The 17,102-nt window shown below is 45.9% G+C and overlaps 1 long non-coding RNA gene across 1 annotated transcript in view; it reads right to left on the bottom strand.

Annotated features, from left to right (window-relative positions):
* LOC137522762 (uncharacterized) overlaps nt 1-7,363 on the bottom strand; it is a 35,637-nt gene extending 28,274 nt beyond the window's left edge. The window contains exon 1 of the long non-coding RNA XR_011022434.1: nt 7,289-7,363. This is a non-coding gene — a long non-coding RNA (uncharacterized lncRNA). The remainder of the gene's footprint in view (nt 1-7,288) is intronic.
* Nucleotides 7,364-17,102: the final 9,739 nt, after the last annotated feature.

Genomic DNA, 17,102 nt, shown 5'->3' with positions numbered 1-17,102 from the left:
GTGTCTGTGTACAGTGTGTGTCTGTGTACAGTGTGTGTGTGTGTGTGTGTCTGTGTACAGTGTGTGTGTGTGTCTGTGTACAGTGTGTGTGTGTGTACGTGTGTGTACGTGTGTGTGTGTCTGTGTGTACAGTGTGTGTGTGTGTGTGTGTGTGTGTGTGTGTGTGTGTGTGTGTGTGTGTGTGTGTGTGTACAGCGTGTGTGTGTGTGTGTGTGTGTGTGTGTGTGTGTGTGTGGTGTGTCTGTGTGTACAGTGTGTGTGCGTGTGTACAGTGTGTGTGTGTCTGTGTGTGTACAGTGTGTGTGTGTGTTTGTGTGTACAGTGTGTGTGTGTGTGTCTGTGTACAGTGTGTTTGTGTGTCTGTGTGTACAGTGTGTTTGTGTGTCTGTGTGTACAGTGTGTGTGTACAGTGTGTGTGTGTGTGTACAGTGTGTGTGTGTGTGTGTGTGTGTGTGTGTGTGTGTGTGTGTGTGTGTGTACAGTGTGTGTGTGTGTGGTGTGTCTGTGTGTACAGTGTGTGTGTGTGTGTACAGTGTGTGTGTGCCTGTGTGTGTACAGTGTGTGTGTGTGTGTGTGTGTCTGTGTACAGTGTGTGTTTGTGTGTCTGTACAGTGTGTGTGTGTGTGTGTGTACAGTGTGTACAGTGTGTGTATGTCTGTGTACAGTGTGTCTGTGTGTGTAAAGTGTGTGGTGTGTACAGTGTGTGTGTGTGTGCACAGTTTGTGTGGTGTGTGTGTGTGTGTGTACGTGTGTCTATGTACAGTGTGTGTATCTGTGTACAGTGTGTGTGTGTGTGTGTATACAGCATGTGTGATGTATCTATACTGGGGGGCTGCTACCTATCTAACCTATACTGGGGGGCTGCTACCTATCTAACCTATACTGGGGGGCAGTTACCTATCTAACCTATACTGGGGGGGCAGCTACATATCTAACCTATACTGGGGACACCTACCTAATCTAACCTATACTGTGGGCATCTACGTAATCTAACCTACACTGGGGGCAGCTACCTATCTAACCTATACTGGAGGCACCTACCTATCTAACCTATACTGGGGGCAGCTACTTATGTAATCTATACTGGGGCGCCTACCTATCTAACCTGTATTGGGGGCACCTACCTACCTAGCTAGCCTATACTGGTGGCAACTATACTGGCTAACTATATTGTAAGCACCTAGCTTACTAACCTATAATGGGGCACCTACCTATCCAACCTATGCTGGGGGCAACTATTCTGGCTACCTAAATTAGCCCACTGCATTACTGTTACAGTTACATTACAGTTACCCCCACCCATGCGATGTCATGTCCTTACCCATTTTTTTTGCCGCTGCACGCTTCGCGCTTCGTTTTTTTTTTTGGGGGGGGGGGGTGTCAAACACCCTAGCTACGCCACTGTATGGAGGCTGACATATTTTTTTCCTTTTAAATAGTGGAAATTGCCCGGCTGCCCTCCTGATCCTCTTCCTCCTATACCTTTAGCCATAGATCCTGAACAAGCATGTTCAGCTGTTTCTGACAGAAGATTAGCTGCATTAGCTGAATGCTTGTTTATGGTGTTTGATTTAGACACTGCTGAATCCATAAAGGTGAATAAGAAACCAGGCAACTGGAATTGTTTAAAAGGAAATAAATATGGCAAATATCCATCTCACTTCAGGTGTAAAACCTATGCAGTGGAAAAAGGTCATCGAGCACCAACAAGACCTCCACCAACACCCAGACCTTTCCTGGTCAGACTCCTAAACACTACAGGTCTACAAATGTATGCATAAAGTTTGATTTAAAAAAAGTGAGATAACTTTCAATTATGTTGTGATATCCTTTTTTTCCTGAATTATTTGACTGAGTTTGAAAAACAAAAAGCAGCATTTCAAGAAATAACAAAACATCTTTGTCTATTCCATGGCATATCCAGACTCTGAGTCATTGATCGGGGTGATCCTGTTTTATTTACTTCATTTTCAGATTCCTGGGTCTGGCCAAATACAAAAGAAAGACTCATAGCATGGTAGTCCTTGACATTAAACAGACTGTGAATCTACTGTCTTTTCCTTCTGTCACGAAACCATCTCAGGATTTTCTAATTCAGTTTGACAAAGATGCAATTTTCTATTGCCATGGATACACTATAGCCATGATTAATATAAATGGGTGATGACTCATGGCAGTTAGATATAAAAAACATGCCACAAATGAACCAGCAATAAGTACCTGGGATGCTCTGAAGATGCTACGTTTTGGGTTGCAGATATTTTCTTCAGACTGAGCAATGACATTCAAAAATATTCAGCAGCTACTGAGTCATTCACATGTTGACCCATAATAACATCTCTCATGCTCAAGTATTATTCTCATTAGCGTATATTAATAGAAGATTATCCAGGCACTAATGAGATAAGAAATAACATAAACACCAATCCTGGGTGACAGGATTCAAAGTTACATTTTTCTCTTCCAAATTTTTGCTAACTTCATGTATAGCTATAATTATCTGATAATGGCCTAAATTCTGGTAGCTATGTGCAGTAATTATTTTTTCTGGGAAAATACTGCAATCGGTATTTTCCTTTCTTTTTTTTTTAGCAATTCTGAAAGATTTTTCCACAAATGCGATTAGTTTTCGGTAATTTGCCAAAATTTGTGGTAAGAAGTACAGCAAAAAGTGTGGAAAATGCAGTAAAAGTGTGGTATTTCAGCGGTAAGCATGTGGTAAATAATAATAATAGTCTTTAATTGTCTTCCATAAGTTAAGAAAGTCTTTGGAATGTGTTTTTTTACAAAAAAAAATAATCTATTAAATAGTTAAAGTTTTATTTCTACTGTTTTTTTCTCTCACACATCCGGAATAGGAACTCCACTAAAATAGGAATAGGAACTGAATAGGAACTCCACTAAAATAGGAATAGGAACTGAATAGGAACTCCACTAAAATAGGAATAGGAACTGAATATGAACTCCACTAAAATAAGAATAGGATCTGAATAGGAACTCCACTAAAATAAGAATAGGATCTGAATAGGAACTCCACTAAAATAGGAATAGGAACTGAATAGGAACTCCACTAAAAACTGCAAAATGCACACAAATTGACTTTACCAGGCAGGTCTAAGGCTCCCTGCACACTGCATGCGATTGCGATTTTTAATCGATCTTTACATTCGATTCGGATTTTTAATCGTTACTGCATGCTGTGTTTTTTGTTCCTTTTTTGCTGTTGATTGCATTCAGGGAAAGTTGGAATTGAAAGTCGGAATCGGAAACGGAATCGCAAAACAAATTTGCAGTGTGCAGCGAGCCTTAAAATGATTGATAAATGATTTGCTAAAATGCCCCTTATTTTCCATGAAAATTCAGATTTTCGATAAAATAACGCAAAATACCACACATTTTATGACCCGACGCACCACATTTGGTAATTTATGACTAAAATCTATCAGAATTGCAAACTGCATTTACAGAATGCGGTAAATTACCATGTATGCGGTAAAACGGACACTACCCCTACCAGAATTGAGGCCAATATATTGTCTCAAAAAGTCCAGGACATTCACGTTATATCCTTTTTCCTGTGTAATTTTTTTTTTCCTGCGTGAATATTTGCTTTATACATTGCATGGCTCTGGATATGTAGTCATGTTTAAATACCTTCTTGTATTAATAGTATTTTGAAGGTTATCCCTCTAAGTAGCTTTCAGGCCGGAAGTTATGAACAAATCATATCTAATGACATTACTCAATATGACTCGGCTTCCAAGAAAGCAATGGTCTTCATCCACTTATATAAATGCAATCCTTATATTAGAATAAAAATAATTATCTTTCATTTATATATTCCGTAGCGCAGTACATAGTTCAAAACAGACTTAAAGGGACACTTAGGTCAACTTAAAAATGAAAATAGTACTCACCCGGGGCTTTCTCCAGCCCAGTGCTGGTCGGGAGGTCCCACAACGGCGTCCTGGATCCTCTCCTAGTCCCCGCTCCGGAAGGGCTGCCCAGCGGTAGCCCGGCGACACTCGACCGAGTGTCGGGCTCCTTCTTCCGCGTATGACGCGGCTGACGTCACCACGCCGGCCGCCTCGCTTCATCACGGCGGCCGGCGTGAAAGTACGGCGCATGCGCAGTACTTTCACGCTGACCACCGTGGTGACGGGAGGCGGCCAGCGTGGTGACGTCAGCTGCGTCATACGCGGAAGAAGGAGCCCGACACTCGGCCGAGTGTCGGGCTCCTTCTTTTTAAGTTGACCTCGGAGTCCCTTTAAGAAGGGAGTAGGGATGGTCGGAAATGCCCATTTCCGATTCTGAGAAAATTCCGATTTCCGACAATGACAGTTTTTTCCATTTTTCGTTTGCTGTTTGTCCAATTTCCAAGGAGGATTTTATTTGTTACTATTTTGCATCAGAGAATGCAAAAATATTATAAGAAAAATAGAATAGAAAATATGGAATCTTGTGATTGTCATAAATTTACTGCAGTAATCTGATTTTTGCTGAAAAATTCTGCATTCTCTGACTGGTCCAGTGCTTCTGAGTTCTGTGACTCGGCTAAAATTACCGGGTTGCGGTAAATTGGATTTCCGTGGATTTTCGATTTCCATTTTCCAAATTCCGTTAGGAAATGTGGTAATATCAACTACGCAGAATCCAACTGTGAATCCCTAGTAGGGAGCATAGATACATGAGCAATACAACCTCCAGGGACATCCAGCAACACAAGTAAAAGTACATACGTTTGACATCACCAAAACTGGTATATGTTCATTTGATAAAATACACATAGACAGAAAACACTAAGGGAGGTTTCTGACCTTGCGAGCTTGCAAACTAGAGGGTGGTAAAATCCCTGGATCAACATCATTAGGCATTAAATAGTAATTGTAGCCATGGATGTCTTTCAACGCAAGGAAAGCATCTAAGCCCCCTTTAAATGCAGGTATCGAGTTTGCCATAATGACTTCCTGTGGCAATGCATTCCACATCTTAATCACTCTTACTGTAAAGAACTCTTTCCTAAATAAATGGCTAAAACGTTTTTCCTCCATGCGCAGATCATGTCCTCTAGTCCTTTGAGAAGGCCTAGGGACAAAAAGCTCATCCGCCAAGCTATTCAGGGGAAAACCCAGGATTTTGAAGGGGGGGATTCCACGAAAGGTCTCTTTCAGAAAGCCGCTCACTACTGTGCATGTATGCAATCTAGAGCACCTGGCTGGAACCTAGCACAGAGGGTGAGTGAGCTAGGAGGCAGTAGGTGCAGTGAGAAGACAGGACAGTGGATTGTAAACAGGGGTGGCTTCCAAGATGTTTTTTATTTTGCGGGTGCTATGCAATTGCTAGATCCACTGCAGGGGTAGCTGACCTGCGGCACTCATAGCGCACCGCGGCAAAAAATTGGCTTGTCCGTGCACTGGAAAGTGGGCACGGTAATGACGGGTTTAAGAGCAGGGCCAAATGTTCATGAACTTAGCAGCAGTTAGAAATTCACTGACAGTGGACATCAACAGGAAACTTTATATGAAGCCCCCTCTCCTAAGGATATCCTACATACTATACATATAGCTGAGATCAGGGCCGGATTTCTACTTTTTAACACCCAAGGCCACCTATCACCAGCCCCCCCCCCCCCCAACTTACACATCTAAATGAGGCCTGTACATGTGTTTGATTATAGCGTATGGTATGCTTTGTCAATTGTATTTTCCTCCTACATCCCTAAAAATATTAATTTAATTGGCCCGCCACAAAACTGGCCTAACTATGACTATGACTATGATAGGATAAGATTTTGAGCTCCTCTGAGGACAGTCAGTGACATGACTATGTACTCTGTAAAGTGCTGCAGAAGATGTCAGTGCTATGGAAATATACAATAACAATATGGTAGGACACTAGACTATGACTATGGTAGGATTAGATTGTGAGCTCCTCTGACGACAGTCAGCGACGTGACTATGTACTCTGTAATGTGCTGCAGAAGATATCAGTACTATATAAATACATAATAATAATATAGTAGGACATTAAACTATGACTATTGTAGGATTAGATTGCAAGCTGAGGATAGTGAGTGAAAGGACTTTGTACCCTGTAGAGTGCTTCAGAAGATGTCAGTGCTATTAAAGGGAACACAAGCTGAAGCTTGGGTTTAAAGAGATATCTACTTAAAGAGAGGGAAGCCTCAGGATTGTATTGAGGCTTCCCTCCATGCACCGATGTCCCCTCCCTTAATCAAAGCGACCCCCTTCCATATCGTGGCTGCGCTCCTCTTGCTAGTACGAGTGCGGACGCACATGCGCAGTAGCACGTTATCGCTCTTAGCAAAGCAGCTCCAGCTTACTGTGCTGATGAAAGAGGAGGCAAGCAGCCCTAACATGATTAGTGGCAATCCATTGTAGCCAATCTTCTGGAGGGCAGCGGTCAGCGACGAGGGACATCAGAGCACTGAAGGAAGCCTCAATAGGATCCTGAGGCTTCCCTCTACTTAGATAAAGATAATTTTATACCTGGCTTGGGTACACTTTAAATACATCGGCATAAGTTTATAGACAGTGAGGACGGATAAAGCATGAAAGAGAAAGTGGATAGAGAAAGCAAAGTAGAGGGGGTTGGCAGGGAAAGTGAGACAGAACAGGAGGCACAGAGAAGTTGAAAGGAATGATGGGAGAGCTAGCCTAGAGGGAGTAAAGAGAGAGTGCAATAGTAGAACTATTAGTTAGATTACAAGTACAGGATTTGCCATATGTACAACTCTATTTGCAGAGCCAGACCATAATCATTCAGCTTTTACAGCCCCCCAACCAACATAAAACACACACACTCCCCCCCCCCCCAGTGGACTCAAAACACACACACTCCCCCCCCCCCCCCCCCAGTGGACTCAAAACACACACACACACACACACACACCCCAGTGGACTCAGAACACACACATTCCCCCCCCTCAGTGGAACACACACACACACCCAGTGGTCTCACCCCAAACATATTGCCTTGCCTCCTGTAAAACAAACATACTGTAAGCTCCGTACTGCAGATCAGCCTGTCAGTGCACTCAGCCCCACACATGCCTGGCATTCCTGATGCTGCCTGCAGAGTCCGGGCTGCACTGAGAGGGAAAGGCTGCAACGTGATTGAATACACAAGAAGCACAGAGCGTAAATGCACAGAGGGTGATAACAATTGCAGAGTTGCAGGCACAAATGATGGCACACAGTCTCCATTACCACCCCAGCCCGTTCTTCCTCCCCCCTGTGCAGAGCTGGCAGCGGCTCTTTCACATTACCTCTCTGTGCAGGCACTATTGCCTTCCTCCTTCAGCAGGTCTGCTGGTCTGGCTCTATGCAGCTCCATTTTACCATGATGCCAAGGGGAGGGACGGAGAGCCAATCAGACCTGCTGGAGGAGGAAGGAAGTAGAGCGTGCACAGAGAGGGAAATATGATAGAGCCACTGCAAACAGGATCAGATAGCCTCCCCGGCCTCTGCAGATATACAGTGGAGGAAAGAATTATTTGACCCCTCACTGATTTTGTAAGTTTGTCCAATGACAAAGAATTGAAAAGTCTCAGAACAGTATCATTTCAATGGTAGGTTTATTTTAACAGTGGCAGATAGCACATCAAAAGGAAAATCGAAAAAATAACCTTAAATAAAAGATAGCAACTGATTTGCATTTCATTGAGTGAAATAAGTTTTTGAACCCTTTAACAATAAAAGACTTAATACTTAGTGGAAAAACCTTTGTTTGCAAGCACAGAGGTCAAACGTTTCTTGTAATTGATGACCAAGTTTGCACACATTTTAGGAGGAATGTTGGTCCACTCCTCTTTGCAGATCATCTCTAAATCCCTAAGGTTTCGAGGCTGTCTCTGTGCAACTCTGAGCTTGAGCTCCCTCCATAGGTTTTCTATGGGATTAAGGTCCGGAGACTGACTAGGCCACTCCATGACCTTAATGTGCTTCTTCTTGAGCCACTCCTTTGTTGCCTTTGCTGTATGTTTTGGGTCATTGTCGTGCTGGAACACCCATCCACGACCCATTTTCAGTTTCCTGGCAGAGGGAAGGAGGTTGTCGTTCAGGATTTCACGATACATGGCTCCGTCCATTTTCCCGTTAATGCGATTAAGTTGTCCTGTGCCCTTAGCAGAAAAACACCCCCAAAGCAAAATGTTTCCACCGCCATGCTTGACGGTGGGAATGGTGTTTTGGGGGTCATAGGCAGCATTTTTCTTCCTCCAAACACAGCGAGTTCAGTTAATGCCAAAGAGCTCTATTTTGGTCTCATCAGACCACAGCACCTTCTCCCAGTCACTCACAGAATCATTCAGGTGTTCATTGGCAAACTTCAGACGGGCCTGCACATGTGCCTTCTTGAGCAGGGGGACCTTGCGAGCCCTGCAGGATTTTAATCCATTGCTGTGTAATGTGTTTCCAATGGTTTTCTTGGTGACTGTGGTCCCTTCTAATTTGAGGTCATTCACTAACTCCTCCCGTGTAGTTCTAGGATGCTTTTTCACCTTTCTCAGAACCATTGACACCCCACGAGGTGAGATCTTGCATGGAGCCCCAGAGCGAGGTCGATTGATGGTCATTTTGTGCTCCTTCCATTTTTGAACAATCGCACCAACAGTTGTCACCTTCTCTCCCAGCTTCTTGCTAATGGTTTTGTAGCCCATTCCAGCCTTGTGCAGGTCTACAATTTTGTCTCTGACATCCTTGGACAGCTCTTTGGTCTTCCCCATGTTGGAGAGTTTGGAGTCTGCTTGATTGATTGATTCTGTGGACAGGTGTCTTTTATACAGGTGACTAGTTAAGACAGGTGTCCTTAATGAGGGTGACTAATTGAGTAGAAGTGTGGGAGCCAGAACTCTTAATGGATGGTATGGGTTCAAAAACTTATTTCACTCAATGAAATGCAAATCAGTTGCTATCTTTTATATAAGGTTATTTTTTCGATTTTCCCTTTGATGTGCTATCTGCCACTGTTAAAATAAACCTACCATTGAAATGATATTGTTCTGAGACTTTTCATTTCTTTGTCATTGGACAAACTTACAAAATCAGTGAGGGGTCAAATAATTATTTCCTCCACTGTATCTACTCTATATCTATCTGATGGCAGCCCCACCTCCGGTCTCGGTGCGGGGGGGGGGGTTCCAGACACCCAGAACTACCCCTTCGGTGCGCCACTGCTATTATATTGCCCTCTGATGTATTTATACTTGTTAATTAGATCCCCTCTAAGGCGTCTTTTCTCTAGACTAAATAAACCCAGTTTATCTAATCTTTCTTGGTAAGTGAGACCTTCCATCCCACATATCAATTTTGTTGCTCGTCTCTGCGCCTGCTCTAAAACTGCAATATCTTTTTTGTAATGTGGTGCCCAGAACTGAATTCCATATTCCAGATGTGGCCTTACTAGAGAGTTAAACAGGGGCAATATTATGCTAGCATCTCGAGTTTTTATTTCCCTTTTAATGCATCCCAAAATTTTGTTAGCGTTAGCTGCAGCTGCTTGGCATTGAGTACGATTATTTAACTTGTTGTCGATGAGTACTCCTAAGTCCTTCTCCAAGTTTGATGTCCCCAACTGTATCCCATTTATTTTGTAAGGTTGTGGGAGTGGATTCTAAAACAGAGGTGAAATACGTGAGAAGTCATACACACATGGCACATTTATCTGTTTTTCTTATAAAAAATAACTTCAGGTCCGCTTTAAAATTAGTCCGGCACCACGCCGCCACTGCTGCAACGATTGGTCGTCAATAGAGGACATGGGGATCCCGGCAGCCAAAGACAGACAGCAGAAGGAAGGTAAACAACTGGGGGGAGAAGCCTGGGTCCCGCTGTGCAGCGCTGATGAAAAGAACCGGAAACAGTGAGCATGCGGCGAATTTGGCTAGCCCAACCTGAACTCGGGCTTACCGTTCTCAGCTCACAAAGCGGAGGCTAAGCACAGGTCGGGATTACTGTCAGGAGGGTTAAAAGGAAATATATATGGCAGGCAGCCTCCATATTCTTCTCACTTCAGTTGTCCTTTAAGTTTGAGAAAACAGGATGGCATGAATGCAGAAACAGCTGAGAATACAGCCAGGGACTTGAGATAATAGTGTAGAGAGGTCAGGAGTAGGGCTGCTCAAATCCGGATCTGGGAGATACCCGGATAGTTGCTATCCGGATATCTCCCAGTAAACCTTTGCGGGGTGGGCAGGAGGGTCAATCTTACCTGTCTGATGTCTTCTTCGTCCATCCCTCGGCGCCTCCCACGATGCGCTCCATGCATGTCACGTGATTACAAACACTTCCTCCTTCAACACGGAAGGGGGAAGTGTTTGTAATCACGTGACCGCCGCTTGGACCGCATTGTGGGAGGCGCCGAGGGACGGATCGAAGAAGACGTCAGACAGTTAAGATTGACACCCCTGCCCACCCGGCACAGGTAACTGGGAGATATCTGGATAGAACTATCCGGATGTCTCCCAGATCCGGATTTGAGCAGCCCTGGTCAGGAGCTAAGCAATAGATTTGAGTGTCATTAGTGTAGAGTAGAGATGGCTCAAACCTCGGATTTTTGGTTCACGAACCTCGAACACGAACCTCCGCAAAAAGTTTGGTTCGTGCAAACTTCCTCGAACCGCAATAGACTTCAATGGGGAAGCGAACTTTGAAAATTAGAAACATCTATGCTGGCCACAAAAGTGATGGAAAAGATGTTTCAAGGGGTCTAACATCTGAGTTTTTGCATGGGGGAGTGGGATACACGACAAAAGTCCCGGGGAAAAATCTGGATTTGATGCACAGCAGCGTTTTAAACACATCGCACCCCCCTATGCCCATACACCTACCCCCCCCCCCCCCCCCCGGCGGTCATAGCTTCATTGTGATATGCAAGCCTCTTCAGCGCGGCAAGATAACGATCATGAAGGGGAATTGTCACATGTACATGCCTTTTGTTTTGTTGTTGCAGCCGCAGGGCAGCCAGAAAAATTAAGCAGGCATGTACACGCACCGGAAAAACTAATATAGCGTCCTTAAAAATTCAGGAATCCACCTGGAGTCCTGGACCCTGTTGGTGGTGGTGGAGAAGGCAGTCACACGGCATGCAGGCAGAGATGCTGTGTGGGGACTGACTTAGTCTTTGGGCGGGCAGTAGCCCTCCGGGATCCATGCTTCATTCATTTTGATAAAGGTGAGGGATGGAACACTTTTGTGGCCTAGGCAACTTCTCTTCTCAGTGACAATGCCTCCAGCTGCGCTGAAGGTCCTTTCTTACAGGACGCTTGAGGCAGGGCAAGACAGAAGTTGGATGGCAAATTGGGACAGCTCTGGCCACAGGTCAAGCCTTCGCACCCAGTAGTCCAAGGGTTCATCGCTGCTCACAGTGTCTACATCCACACTTAAGGCCAGGTAGTCAGCTACCTGCCGGTCCAGGCATTGGTGGAGGGTGGATCTGGAAGGGCTAAGGCGAGACGTTGGACTAAAGAATGTCCGCATGTCTGACATCACCATGAGATAGCTAGAGCGTCCTGTCCTTGCCTGCGTGGACATGGGAGGAGGAGGATTACTGGCAGTGGCACCTTTATTCCGTTGTGCTGTGACATCATCCTTAAATGCACTGTAAAGCATAGTTGCCAGCTTGTTCTGCAAGTGCTGCATCCTTTCTGCCTTCTGGTGATTTGGAAACATCTCCGCTACTTTGTGCCTATACCGAGGGTCTAGTAGCGTGGCCATCCAGTACAGCTCATTCCCCTTGAGTTTTTTTATACGGGGGTCCCTCAACAGGCTGGACAGCATGAAAGACGCCATCTGCACAAAGTTGGATGCAGACATACTATCCATCTTCTCTTGCTCTTCCTCAGTGATGTCAGCTAAGTTCTCCTCCTCCCCCAGCCACGAACAATGCCATGGGAAAGTTGAGCAGCACAAGGCCCCTGCGACATCTGCTGCGGTTGTTCTTCCGCCTCCTCCTCCTCCAAAAAAAAAATCTTCCTCATCATCTGACTCCTCTTCCCCACACGACTCTTCCTTCTCCTCCTTCCCCCTCTTTGCAGCCGCAGGTGTTGAGGAATCACCTGCTTCTGCTGAGAATTGATCCTACAACTCTTCCTCCTGTTCCTGTTCACGCTCCTCCACAGCTTGATCCACCACTCTACGCATGGCACGCTCCAGCATATGGGATCAAGTCGCTTATGGCGCCTTCACTGCGACTCACCAGGTTTGTCATCTCCTCAAACGGCCGTATGAGCCTGCAGGCATTTCACATAAGTGTCCAGTACTTCGGCCAGAACATCCCTATCTCCCCAGAGCGTGTCCTTTGACTGTAGTTGTAGAGATACTGTTTGATGGCTTTCTCCTATTGTAGAAGGCGGTTGAACATCAGGAGGGTCGAATTCCAGTGAGTCGGGCTATCGCAAATCAAGCATCTTACCAGCAATTTGTTTCTCCACTGAATACCGGCAAAGCGTGCCATGGCCGTGTAAGACCACCTGATATGCCCACAAACCTTCCTGGACTGCTTCAGGATGTCCTGTAAGCCTGGGTACTTAGACACAAATCTCTGAATTATGAGATTCAGCACATGTGCCATGCAGGGTACATGTGTCAACTTTCCCAAATTCAAAACTGAAATGAGATTGTTGCCATTGTCACACACCACGTTGCCAATCTCCAGTTGGTGCGGGGTCAGCCACTGATCCACCTGTTTGTTAAGAGCAGCCAGGAGAGCTGCTTCAGTGTAACTCTCTGCTTTGAGGCAAAACATGTCTAAGATGGCATGACACCGTCGTACCTGGCATGCAGCATAGGCCCTGGGGAGCTGGGGCTGTGTAGCTGGAGAGGAGATCGCAGCACCACTAGAGTAATACTGCCACTCAGCCGAGGAGGAGGAGGACAACAGCGAAGAGGATGTAGCAGGAAGAGTAGGAGGAGAAGGAGAGGAGGTGGCAGCAGGCCTGCCTGCGAGCCATGGAGGTGTCACAACTTGGTCCGCTGCACAGCCATGTACTCCCTGCTTGCCAGCGGTCACCAGGTTGACCCAATGGGCTGTGTAAGTAATGTACCTGCCCTGACCGTGCTTGGCAGACCAGGCATCCGTGGTCAGATGGACCCTTGACCCAACGCAGTGTGCCAGAGATGACACCACTTGCCTTTCAACTTCATGGTACAGTTTGGGTATCACCTTCTTTGAGAAATAATTGCAGCCTGGTATCGTCCACTGCGGTGTCCCAATGGCTACAAATTTTCAGAAGGCCTCAAAGCTCACCAGCTGGTATGGTAACAGCTGGCGTGCTAACAGTTCCGCCAAGCCAGCAGTCAGACGCCGGGCAAAGGGGTGACTGGCAGACATTGGCTTCTTCCGCTCAAATATTTCCTTCACGGACACCTAGCTGCTGCTGTGTGCAGAGGAGCAGGAACCACTCAAGGTGAGAGGCGGAGTGGAGGAGGGTGGCTGTGATTGTGAAGGTGCAAGGGAGAAAGTGGCTGAAGATGATGCACCTGAAGGAGGAAGAGGAGGAGGGTGGCTTTTCTTTTGTGTGCTGTTTTTCCTCTGGTGCTCTTCCCATTGCAGTTTGTGCCTTTTCTCCATGTGCCTTCATAAGGCAGTTGTCCCTACGCGGCTGTTGGCCTTTCCACGGCTCAATTTTTGGTGGCAGAGAGAACAGATGGCATTGCTCTGATCTAAGGCAGACACACACAAAAATTTCCAAACCGCTGAGCCCCCTGGGGTGTGGGCACTATGGTGTCGTCAGCAGCTGACGTTGAAGGGCATGTTGGCTGGCTGTCCATAGGTGGTGATACATGGTGCCGGACGCTGCCACCAGCTGTTTCTGAAGACGAGCTCCCCCTGCTTCTTTCAGGAACTCATCTCCTCCTACTCCTCTCTGACTCCCCCTTTGAACTGTACCCCTGGTCATCTCCTCTATTGGGAACATACGTGGCATCCGTATAATCGTCATCATAATCCTCCTGCCCAGCTTTGCTTTCCTCAGACACCTCCAAAACTGCACCAACACCAGGTACTTCATCAATCCCCTCCTCACACGTTACGTCCATACTATCGCCACCTAACTCAGACGTATGAGGTGGTGTAACTTGCTTAGCGCCTTCATCTTGTTGTAGCAGTATTGGCTGTGAAGCAGGGATTTCCACACCAAATAACTCCTGCGAAGTGTCAAATGCAGCGGATGTGGTGCTTGTAGTAGTACTGGTGGCTGCGGGAGATGAGGTGTTCTGTGTTAAACAGTCAAGCACGTCCTAACAATCTTGGGAAGTGATGGCACGTGCCTTCTTCTGAGCACTGTACTTTGGGCCAGGGCTGCACGAAATCACATCAACACGACCTCGCACAGACCTGCCGGTGCCAGGTGGCCTTCCTTTGGGTCTGCCTCTACCTCTTCCTCTACCTGGTTTGTCCATTTTGTCCATCTCGGGGGGATGCTAGGTATATGCAGTGAGGTTAGTTCACTGAACACAACATGTAGTTATATGCAGTGAGGTGGGTTCACTGAACACAAAAGGTAGGTAGATGCAGTGAGCTGGGTTCACTGAACACAAAATGTAGGTATATGCAATGAGGTGGGTTCACTGAACACAACATGTAGTTAGATGCAGTGAGGTGGGTTCACTGAACACAAAAGGTAGTTATATGCAGTGAGGTGGGTTCACTGAACACAACAGCTAGGTATATGCAGTGAGGTGGGTTCACTCAACACAAAAGGTAGTTATATGCAGTGAGGTGGGTTCACTCAACACAACAGCTACGTATATGCAGTGAGGTGGGTTCACTGAACACAAAAGGTAGTTATATGCAGTGAGGTGGGTTCACTCAACACAAAATATAGTTAGATGCAGTGAGGTGGGTTCACTGAACACAAAATGTAGTTAGATGCAGTGATGTGGGTTCAATGAACACAAAAGGTAGTTATATACAGTGAGGTGGGTTCACTCAACACAACAGCTAGGTATATGCAGTGAGGTAGGTTCACTCAACACAACAGCTAGGTATATGCAGTGAGGTGGGTTCACGCAACACAAAAGGTAGTTATATGCAGTGAGGTGGGTTCACTGAACACCAAAGGTAGTTATATGCAGTGATGTGGGTTCACTCAACACAACAGTTAGGTATATGCAGTGAGGTGGCTTCACTGAACACAAAAGGTAGGTCGATGCAGTGAGGTGGGTTCACTGAACACATAAGGTAGGTTGATGCAGAGAGGTGGGTTCACTGAACACAAAAGGTAGTTATATGCAGTGAGGTGGGTTCACTGAACACAAAAGGTAGGTAGATGCAGTGAGGCAGGTTCACTCAACACAACATCTAGGTAGATGCAGTGAGGTGGGTTCACTCAACACAAAGGTAGGTATATGCAGTGATGAGGTGGGTTAACTAAACACAACAGGTACTGGGTATATGCAGCACTGGGTATTACTTTGCTTTCCTCAGACACCTCCAAAACTGCACCAACACCAGGTACTTCATCAATCCCCTCCTCACACGTTACGTCCATACTATCGCCACCTAACTCAGACGTATGAGGTGGTGTAACTTGCTTAGCGCCTTCATCTTGTTGTAGCAGTATTGGCTGTGAAGCAGGGATTTCCACACCAAATAACTCCTGTGAAGTGTCAAATGCAGCGGATGTGGTGCTTGTAGTAGCACTGGTGGCTGCGGGAGATGAGGTGTTCTGTGTTAAACAGTCAAGCACGTCCTAACAATCTTGGGAAGTGATGGCACGTGCCTTCTCCTGAGCACTGTACTTTGGGCCAGGGCTGCACGAAATCACATCAACATGACCTCGCACAGACCTGCCGATGCCAGGTGGCCTTCCTTTGGGTCTGCCTCTACCTCTTCCTCTACCTGGTTTGTCCATTTTGTCCATCTCTGGGGGATGCTAGGTATATGCAGTGAGGTGGGTTCACTGAACACAAAATGTAGTTATATGCAGTGAGGTGGGTTCACTGAACACAAAAGGTAGGTAGATGCAGTGAGGTGGGTTCACTCAACACAAAATGTAGGTATATGCAATGAGGTGGGTTCACTGAACACAAAATGTAGTTAGATGCAGTGAAGTGGGTTCACTGAACACAAAAGGTAGTTTTATGCAGTGAGGTGGGTTCACTGTACACAACAGCTAGGTATATGCAGTGAGGTGGGTTCACTCAACACAAAAGGTAGTTATATGCAGTGAGGTGGGTTCACTCAACACAACAGCTACGTATATGCAGTGAGGTGGGTTCACTGAACACAAAAGGTAGTTATATACAGTAAGGTGGGTTCACTCAACACAAAATATAGTTAGATGCAGTGAGGTGGGTTCACTGAACACAACAGGTAGGTATATGCAGTGAGGTAGGTTCACTCAACACAACAGCTAGGTATATGCAGTGAGGTGGGTTCACGCACCACAAAAGGTAGTTATATGCAGTGAGGTGGGTTCACTGAACACCAAAGGTAGGTATAGGCAGTGAGGTGGGATCACTGAACACAACAGCTAGGTATATGCAGTGAGGTGGGTTCACTGAACACAAAAGGTAGTTATATGCAGTGAGGTGGGTTCACTCAACACAACAGTTAGGTATATGCAGTGAGGTGGGTTCACTGAACACAAAAGGTAGGTCGATGCAGTGAGGTGGGTTCACTGAACACATAAGGTAGGTTGATGCAGAGAGGTGGGTTCACTCAACACAACAGTTAGGTATATGCAGTGAGGTGGGTTCACTGAACACAAAAGGTAGGTCGATGCAGTGAGGTGGGTTCACTGAACACATAAGGTAGGGTGATGCAGAGAGGTGGGTTCACTCAACACAAAATGTAGGTATATGCAATGAGGTGGGTTCACTGAACACAAAATGTAGTTAGATGCAGTGAGGTGGGTTCACTGAACACAAAAGGTAGTTTTATGCAGTGAGGTGGGTTCACTGTACACAACAGCTAGGTATATGCAGTGAGGTGGGTTCACTCAACACAACAGCTACGTATATGCAGTGAGGTGGGTTCACTGAACACAAAAGGTAGTTATATACAGTAAGGTGGGTTCACTCAACACAAAATATAGTTAGATGCAGTGAGGTGGGTTCACTGAACACAAAAGGTAGTTA

This window comes from Hyperolius riggenbachi, chromosome 6 (genome assembly GCF_040937935.1).
Source record: "Hyperolius riggenbachi isolate aHypRig1 chromosome 6, aHypRig1.pri, whole genome shotgun sequence".
Taxonomy (NCBI): Eukaryota; Metazoa; Chordata; class Amphibia; order Anura; family Hyperoliidae; genus Hyperolius; species Hyperolius riggenbachi.
This window is presented reverse-complemented; position numbering and strand designations above follow the sequence as displayed.